The 9,636-nt window shown below is 43.7% G+C and overlaps 1 long non-coding RNA gene across 1 annotated transcript; it reads right to left on the bottom strand.

Moving 5' to 3' along the window:
• Positions 1 to 1,351: 1,351 nt before the first annotated feature.
• LOC113463603 lies at positions 1,352 to 4,529 on the bottom strand. The gene is made up of 3 exons (XR_003388145.2): positions 4,063 to 4,529; positions 3,877 to 3,948; positions 1,352 to 1,777 (listed from the first exon to the last, which is right to left on the bottom strand). It is a non-coding gene; the product is annotated as an uncharacterized LOC113463603 (long non-coding RNA).
• Positions 4,530 to 9,636: the final 5,107 nt, after the last annotated feature.

Raw genomic sequence — 9,636 nt, 5'->3', positions numbered from 1 at the left:
ATAGAACATACAAAAGAACTAGAATTCAAGCACGAGCTAACTACAAGTTGACCAGGAAAATGGAAGTCTGCATCATGGCCTGGCACTAAAAGAGAACTCAAATGGCAGATTAGTTGGGATGGATCTTTCAAACATGGATTGTGCTCACTAGAAACAATGGAACAAAACACGACAAGCAAACCAAGCAGTTGATCTTTATCAACAGATTCTGGATGGAAGCAAGGATGGAAACTTGCTCCAACTTAATATTTAAATAATGTCAGAAAGACTGGAGGGCAGTGCCGAAAGATTTTTTAAATTGAGGAAACATTCTAAACAAACTGAATGGAATCTTCTCTCTTTTTTTTTTCTACAGCGGTTACTCACACTAGTCATGTGTGAGCGCACCCTACAATATCAGAAAGATACATAGCGAAGAGAAGCAGGAGCCGATTTCTGATCCACCAAAAAAAAACTCTCCTGCATGATGTGCCACATAGGAGACGACCCAGTCCACTGCACTATTTACAAGCCACACTAGACCCTTTCAATTAAACAAACATTTCAATTCAAGGGCCCTATATTTGAAATCAATCTGTGCAAACCTCTACCAACATAATATTTCATGACAAAGACAACGCCAAAAACTGAATTCACATGGACCCAACATGCATTACAACCACAAAATAAATACAACTAACAATTGGACAGAATAGGTTCTGCAGTGACCTCTGCGGCTCTGCTACACCAGTGTAAACTTCAGTGGATGTTTATGTAAGGAGGTTATTTGCAGTAGGATGCTAAAGATGAAACTAGTCTGACAGGGCATCTGGCTTAGATGGGATATGAGTGGTTTTTCACGTAAAGCCATGCTTTCCATGAGGTAAATAGCTCATGCCCTTGCACTTTTATGACATAAGAAGTTGGGTGCACTAAATGAACCTTCCATTCACTGACTCACTGATATTCCAATTTATTGTTCTATGCTTCCATGCAACGCCTTGAGTTTGACATGCTTTAAGAATTCGCATTTCATAAGCTTCATAATAACAAAAAGTTCAAACATTTTAGACACCTTTGTTTCTAAATTATTTTGTCCATGACAGACCTATATTATTCATGGAAAGAGGTTGTGATAACATCATCCCTTACTGCCTTCTTTCAAATCTAGCCCTACAATGCATCATTGAGTATTAGCCTAGACAAGCACCAAAAAAAAAAAAAAACTATTACCAGGGGGAAGAAAACATGTTCCCTAGCTCATCAGAATTGGCAGGGGTCTAGGATCTTATGACCCTTAAGTTATTTAGAATTTGAAGTTAATTGCGCTGAAAAAAATTGTGGTTGAAGATATTGACATGAAAAGGAACTAACAGCACAAAATAATTAAGCAACAATGAGCATCATTCTGTACAATTTGAGCTAGTTATTATCAATAAAGTCTTAGCAATGAGTAAGTTCCTTTGCATAAGAAGGTCCATACTCTATATAAAGCAGAATGCACTACAAGAGAATGAAGACTTAGAATACCAGAGAGGCTGCAAGAAATTACAAGTATTTAGAGAAAAGCACCTATACTAAGACAAAAATTGTGTGTGAGAGCATATTAGCAAAAGGACTTCTGTTTCCCAGTTTGGGGACTGGGGAAATAGAAATTATAGTCAAATAAGCAAAACATGGCTGCTACCTGACCAGGCACAGAAGTGCTACATCCTGGTATGTCAACATCAGTAGGCCAGGTGCTTGTGTTGCCATAAAGCCCCTAGGAAGGAAATAAGAAGCAGATGAAGGCATGTACCTAAAGACAAAGCCACATCAAAATGTAATTTAGTGAGAACAGATGAAATCAGAACCGTTCATAATGCTTGGATTTAGAGTATCTTGTACCATTGGAACCCTGGACAACTTCTAATGTAAAAATGGTGTTTCAAGTAAAACACAAGAAATTGAATGCAGAAAACCACAAAGCAGATCAGTACCTGGGCAGAGGTACGTGATCAAATCATGTTGCATAGCTCATCAAGCATGGTTAAAGGAGCCAGAATTGGTCATGGCACTTATAAATTAGAGAATTGTATGCATCAGTTAACTCATCATGTAGAAATGTACAGAAAGTGAGACATAAGTGAAAGTTATCAATTCTGGTGTGAAGTATGATCAGATCAGTCATGGCTGCAAGAGCAGAAGTTATTGTTGACAAACCTATGTCAAAACAAATAGCCCGCTATGTCTGAATGGTGCTCAAAAGATGCATTTTAAATATCTAAAGGACATTAAGTAAATAAGTAAGGTCTGTACATATGAGAGATATATGCAAATACATGGTATGGTACTCATTTTTTATTTTATTCGATTCAACTCAATCCTTTTTCAGGAAAAGACTGGACCAAGTTTAGAAGCAATCAATTAGAAGAACAAACAGGACATGGATTTTATCGTCAACTTGATGAATTAATTTTAGGATATAGGCCTTTCCTAGTAGAACATGTTCTTCAAAAGGAGACCTGTTCTTGATTTAATATTCTGCTTTTTCCTAGATACTCGGGTTCAAATACCTATGAATTTTACAGGGAATCAGTCTATGGATTTTGCTTTCTTCTGCCATATTTCACTTAGGGCCTATTTGAATGATTGGGCTAAAAATTCTATTAGATTCATGGGTTGGGCCAGTACAACCAGCAAAATTATAAGATTACAGGCTGGGCTAGGTCTATATTCATAAATATACAGGAGTAGCTTTAGAATGGACCGCCCTGAATCCCATAAGGAGAAAAGCTTGCCCACTCCAAAGCCACTCCTAAGTATTTATAAATATAGGCCTAACCCAGCCTGTAATTTTTATGATTTTGCCTGGCCCAACCTACAAATCCCAAAGGAGTTTCAGTCCAATCATTCAAACAGGCCCTTAAAGGAAGAGAGATAGTGCATGAAGCTATTCTCAAGGGCCCACTTGGTCCTATTCTAAACAAATACGAGCACTTGAATAAGTTCTATAGCATTTTAACAATTCAAATTAAATTTGAAGTATTCTATATTAGTCTATACTATGTCAAATTGCTTGGGACACTACTTCATTAACAAGTTCAACTAATACAAGTTGTTGCAAGCTTGTTTTCCACATGAACCAGAAAAATATCAGTTCATGGGGAGATACCAGACAATCCATTGCCAGTTTTAAAACAAACCAGTCAGTGTCAACTAGCATAGTCCAAAAATATTTGGCTCCAAGCGTTATATGCATATACAACCTCTTCGCTCCATTCCATTTTAAAAAAATCCATAATCTGCCCAAAGGAAGCCAAAAGATGCTTGGCAAAATTTGAGACCGGAAAAAATTTGAAACCCTTGTATTCTAATAATATTACCAAGTTCTTTGAGGTGGGGTTGGATAGTGTTATTTGGGAAAATATACTGCTAAACTATAGTTTGACAAAGAGGATGAGAACTTGTAGTCTCTAATTGCATGAACAAAATTAAGGGAGTGCTTGGATGTCAAGTTATAATCCTTGTGGATACCCCATACGTGAACAGGAGATGCACAACAGTCATGTAGCTATTAAGATATAGTTGGTCTCCAACCACCACCTGCGCAATAATGGATAACATGATCAATTTTATAATATCATTAAAAAAAGGGATCCCATGAATATCAAACATTTTTCCATGACAAATTAATCAGACCATATCTTGACCAACAGTGGTAGCCATAATCTGATATTCTGGAAGAAAGAAGAGGGAAAAATATAGAGATCTCCATCAATTGCCACACTATTCTTGCAATCGGGAAGAAAGAAAAGAATCTTGACAATATTTATTAAAAAAAGAAAAGAAAGGAATCAGACAAAAATCTTTGCACCAAAAGCAAATTAAATGGGGTACCAAACGACGAAATCCTACCATGATGCAAAGATTGTTCTTTGTCATCGCCTCGCGCAATATATGATCCCGTGGCCCATCAAGCTCCAAGCCCTGAAATGCACAAAGAAATATCACATTCAACTCGATTCAAAGACCAAGAACCAGACCAGAAGCAATCAAAACGATTGTCATGGGGGAGAAAGAACGAAAAGAGAGGAAAATTACATTGAGAAAGAATTAGGCGACCACGGCGTGCTGGCGGGTCGAGAAGAGTGCGAATCCCGCCTGTGCTTGTGGCTGGAAAAGAGAGACCGTGGAGCTCGGCATCCACCTCGGGAGGAGATGGAGCTCTCTCCCCTTCAGGTCACTCGGGAACCCACTCACGTGGATCGTGCCGACCTTCAGCAAGAGGGAGAGAAGAAAATCCAAGGCGAACTCCAGTCCATCGGGGGGGTTTGATGAAGGAAAGAGAGAGAGCGATACCGCTTCGGTGGCCGCGTCGGCGGGGTTCGAGGCCGGGAATGGAGCACGCAACGGCGGCGGCGGCGACGGTGGTGTCCACTTCTGGTAGTAGAGATTTGGCTCCGGCACCGGCCATGGCGATGGGAGCCTGAAACCCTATTTCTTGTTTCTTTCCTTTCTTTCGAATTTTGCAGCGCGGGCTTCGATCGCTCTCGCTTCCCCAATGTGGGGAGAAGGCTTCTTTGTTTGTTCGCCCCTAAATAACGGGTGGTTCTATATACACCCCCCCTATTGCTCAGGACACCCCCCAAAAATTAAAAAAAAATTAAATACTCTCTACACCCCCCCCATTTGCTAAGGACACCCCTAAAAAATTAAAAATTCCTAAATTACCCCCCACCCTCCCCACCCCCTCACCTAAATTGCTCTCTACACCCCCCAAACCCCCCCCCCATCCCGCTCTTCCTCTCCAAAACACCCGCCGGCTTCTCCCTTCCGCCCAAAAAACCTCGCCTCAAGCACCTCGCCGGCGGCCAAACCCCCTCCGTCTCCCCCTTCTCCCTCTCGTCGCCGGTCGGTGCATTGCACCTCGCCAACGCCCAAAACCCCCCCGTTCCCCCTTCTCCCTCTCGTCGCCGGCATTCTCCCGATCTCCGACCACCTCGCCGGCTTCTCCCGGAACCACCTCCCCGGCCATCTTCCGAGCAACGAGCACCTCGCCGGCGCCTCCACAACCACCTCGAGGTAGCTCCCCCCCCCCCCCCGCCTCCAGTGCTCCGTTCGGCACTGGATCGCCGAACAGAACCCTTCTGTTCGGCTGAACAGTGCCGAACAGCCCTCAACCGAACAGAAGCCTTCTGTTCGGCTGCACAGTGCCGAACAGAAGCCTTCTGTTCGGCTGCACAGTGCCGAACAGAAGGGTTCTGTCCGGCTCTGTGCAGCCGAACAGAATCCTTCTGTTCGGCTCTGTGCAGCCGAACAGAATCCTTCTGTTCGGCACTGTGCAGCCGAACAGAAGGCTTCTCGTGCCAAATCGCGTGCCGTGCTGAATTTTGTGCCGAACATTTATGTATGCAATTGAATTATTTTCTTTGATATAGCCTAACATTGAATTTCTATATTTTCAGACATGGATCCCCGTCCCGCCAGAGTTAGACCTACGGCGTCAGCTAGGAGACGTCGTGCTAGGATTGCTTCTCCCGAGCCTGCTCATATGCCATCGGACTCTCCTGAGTCAGAGCATGATGATATGCCCGCTAGGGGCGAAGACGATGAGTCCGTTGGACCATGTCCAGGAGGTCCAGAGGATGAGTCCGTCCTGATCAGTTTCAGGACGCATATAGCAGCTTCCATCTGGAGGCAACAGGTATTGTTTATTTGTTATAGCATTATATTTTGTTTATTGATGTTTTATAAAGTAGTAGTAATTATACATTTATATTACAGGAACGAGCTCCACTAAAGTGCATGAACCATACTGCCAAGGTTGGTGAATGGAAGTGGTGGTCTTTAAACCAACCAAATACCAGGTTCAGAGCACTATTGAGGCAGTCGGGCCTCGTAGAGTTAGTACAGTGCTCTTATCGATTCATCGATAAGATTCTGATTTCGGGCTTCGTAGAGAGATGGCAGCCCGAGACGAACACCTTCCATATACCATTTGGCGAGATCACTATCACGTTGGATGATGTATCCGCCATTTTAGGGATTCCTGTCGCAGGTGCCTCAGTAGCAGTTTCTCCTGAGAGGATGAGTGATCGGGATGCTGAGGAGCTACTTGTGGAGTTGTTGGGGGTGTCAGCTGGAGACGCGCGTCAGGAGGTACTGTCATCGCGCGGTCAGTCTGTGAGGATGGAGTGGCTGAGGACTCAGTTTCACTCTGTATCTGATAGAGACAGCCAGCAGAGGATAGAGTGTGCAGCACGAGCCTATTTGTTATTTTTGTTAGGCTGCACACTCTTTGCTGATAAGAGTGGGACCAGGGTGCCTATAGCGTATCTGTGTTTACTGCGGGATCTGGATAGGGTGAGCACATATGCCTGGGGTACAGCTGCCTTAGCATATTTGTATCGGCAGTTGGGGATTGCGTCGAGGTCATCAGTGAGACAGATCAGTGGTTATATGACGCTTCTGCAGACATGGATTTATGAGCATTTTCCAGCACTCAGTCCTCACCCGTCGCTCGAGTATACTGATGCCAGTCCCCGCGTGCACCGCTGGATGCCCGGTACTCCATCCCGTACCACGATGGACCATTTAGTGGTTCTACGTGAGTCATTGGACCTTTTGAGCATCGATGAGGTACGTATCATATTACCATTTGCTTGTGTTTGTCAGTACTTTTAATATGCGATATAGTATAAAACTGAAATGGACCTTTTGTTTTGCAGGTTATTTGGGATCCCCATCATCGGCTTCGGGGAGATCGCCCATATATTGATATCGCATTTTTTAGTGGCTCCATCAAGTGCCTTGATATCGTAGAACCCTATCATCCAGAAAGGGTTCTTAGACAGTTTGGTCGTATTCAGACCATCCCTCGAGCGCCACTAGCCCCTACGCGAGCCAACAGAGGTTCCACAGCAGGCTCGTACCGGATACATTACTCCTATATGGATCAGCTTTGGGAGCGGTGGGAGGACCACGTGCTGAGCCAGGCGAGCAGGAGCCACCCAGTTACCCGGCCATCAGACAGCGTACCGGGATACATGGAGTGGTATCTTCGTATCACGCACGTTGCAGTTCAGCCTCCTCATCTGCGCTCGAGTACTCATTCTGGAGCTAGGGGAGGTCATGATGATGCTGACATGCACCGGCGGCGTAATGCAGCTGCACTCGGTATCAGTACCGACATTGTACGGATGGGTCCCTCAGAGGCTACGTCACTAGGGGCCGGGCACCTATTTGATGCTATTTCTCAGATGCATCAGGTACTTCTGGGTGATGAGCCTGGCCCGAGTACAGCACCCTCTCATTCGGATCCAGCACCCTCTCATTCGAACGTACAGCAGTACACGCGTCGACGATGGCGTCATAGGGATTGATGATGGAGCCTTTGTAATCTTTGTAAAGCCTTTGATATTAATGAAAAATATATATTTTTGGTACATTTACGTGTAATCTTTGTAAAGCCTGGCCCGTTCTATTTTACACAAATATAACAGTGCACATAACAATCAATCTAACAATGCGAAGACAGATATTTTTTGATTTATATTGATGATGGAGTTTCACAGAGAACATCCTCATGATCTTTCAACATTTTAAATACATAGCTAACATAACTGTTGCTTATCAGAAAATCCGCCTCAATCATCAAAGGCAAACATTTAAAAGATGCTCTACCACCCCCTTAATTTCTCACTCCCCCAAATAAAGCGCGCAGCCTATTTGCGCTTCGCTCACCTGACCAAGAACATCACAGAGCCCTCTTTTCCAACAAAAGAAATGATAATGCCTGCTCAACTTTTCCTTCAGAAATGATGATGCCTGCTGTAACGTACCCTGATGTAACATACAACTAGATTCACTGACCCAAAAACAAGAAAGTGAGATGGTGCAATCAGAAGTTCTTCCCCATGATACACTTCACAAGGTCTAAGATGCGAAAATAATCATAAACAAGAGATGAATGTTTACCCTCCAGCCCATCACGACTATAGCGGTTGCTACCTGAAAGATTATTACATGGACTTCCACCAATAACCAGATCAAACCCACCAAATGTGTTAATCATCTGCTCAAGCTTGTCACCGTTAAGTTCTTGTACATCAGAAAGGTCTATTAGTTCCCCTGTGTGCTAGGATTGCTCCCACCAGCTCTTAAGTATGTTTCTGTTTACATCTGAAATCTCAACGGAAACAACAGTCTTCATATGTATTCCCAGCTGATGGAGAGCCACCTCAGCACCCCCAATACCCGAAAAATGCGAAGACAGATATTTTTTGATTTATATTGATGATGGAGTTTCACAGTACATGACTCTAAGAGCCCAAAAAAATTTACAACTTTCAAAAATTGTACATATATAAAGAATCAATCTAACTCTACTGTCTCGCTAGTTATAACATTAGGTGAGATGCTCTCTTTGAACTGTTGAATCCGTGCTTCATATGAATTTTCCCATCCGGTAGCACAAGGAAGATGATATTTTCGCCAGTTGGTCGCTACTGGCGGAACGGGATGTCCCGGCAACAAGAACACCTTCAAAATTAGAAATAAGAAAATATTAATAGCTACAAAATTATAAATAAGCAAAATTAAATATTCGCAAGTGTTGTGAACGTAGTACCTCAACAAAATGATTTCCATTTACGAATCCGATAGCGATATCTTTGCGGGATAGAAGAGGTACTGGCACAGAACGGAGAGGTAGGAAGGTCAGACATTGTTGCAACGAGAGATGGTATAGGACAACATTATAGCAGGATGCTATAAGATGACCCATGTCCGGCATAGTCATCCATCTGTCATATGGTGGACAATCATCATAATATGATAATGCATGAGTGATCTCAGCAATCGTCCCTTCCACACCATATAATGTGCGATAGTGGTCTGAATGACATTGCAACTCTTGCAATAAATCCTTCCTAACACGCACCCAGTCATCTTCTCCAAATCCCAGTAAGTCAGCTATTACCCTAAATCCGCAATTCCCATCAGCTTTTACATCCTTGATATGCTGGATGTATGGTCTCAAGGCAGAAGGAATAGCATCAATATAGATAATGGGCGTATGTGACTGGGCTCTAGTACGAAAAACCTGCAAATAATATCAAATGATAGAAAATATGTAACAATGGCAGAAATATCTAAATAGTTATCCGTCTCAGCACTTCCCGTACCGGCACGGCACGGCACGTCCCGACATGTCCCGTATCGGCACATCTTGGCACGGCACGTACCGACATGTCCCGTATCGGCACATCTCGACACGGCACATCCCGTATCGGCACATCTCGGCACGTCCCGACATGTCCCGTATCGGCACATCTCGGCACGGCACGTCTCGACATGTTCCGTATCGGCACATCACATACCGGCACGGCACGGACCGTCCCGTAGACGTTGTGATACCTATTGTAAGGAAATAAATATTTGGTACTTACCTTTTGCTTGGGCCGCCTCTTTTGAATCTGAGTAGATGGATTGTAGATGGTAACTTTCTCAACACCAGGTGAATAACTATCCTGTCCAGATAGAACCAACTCAAATGCAGACGGGTCACGTCGAGTAGACGTATCAACCTTCATTGAAGCGCGCCCACGTGAACCAGTCTTCCGTTTTGCAGGCTCTAAAAGAGGTGTACTATCTGGACTTGCAATCTCTCGTAAC

This window comes from Phoenix dactylifera, chromosome 7 (assembly GCF_009389715.1).
Source record: "Phoenix dactylifera cultivar Barhee BC4 chromosome 7, palm_55x_up_171113_PBpolish2nd_filt_p, whole genome shotgun sequence".
In the NCBI taxonomy this organism is placed as follows: Eukaryota; Viridiplantae; Streptophyta; class Magnoliopsida; order Arecales; family Arecaceae; genus Phoenix; species Phoenix dactylifera.
Note: the sequence above shows the minus strand (reverse complement) of the source record. Positions and strands in the feature narration are given on the sequence as shown.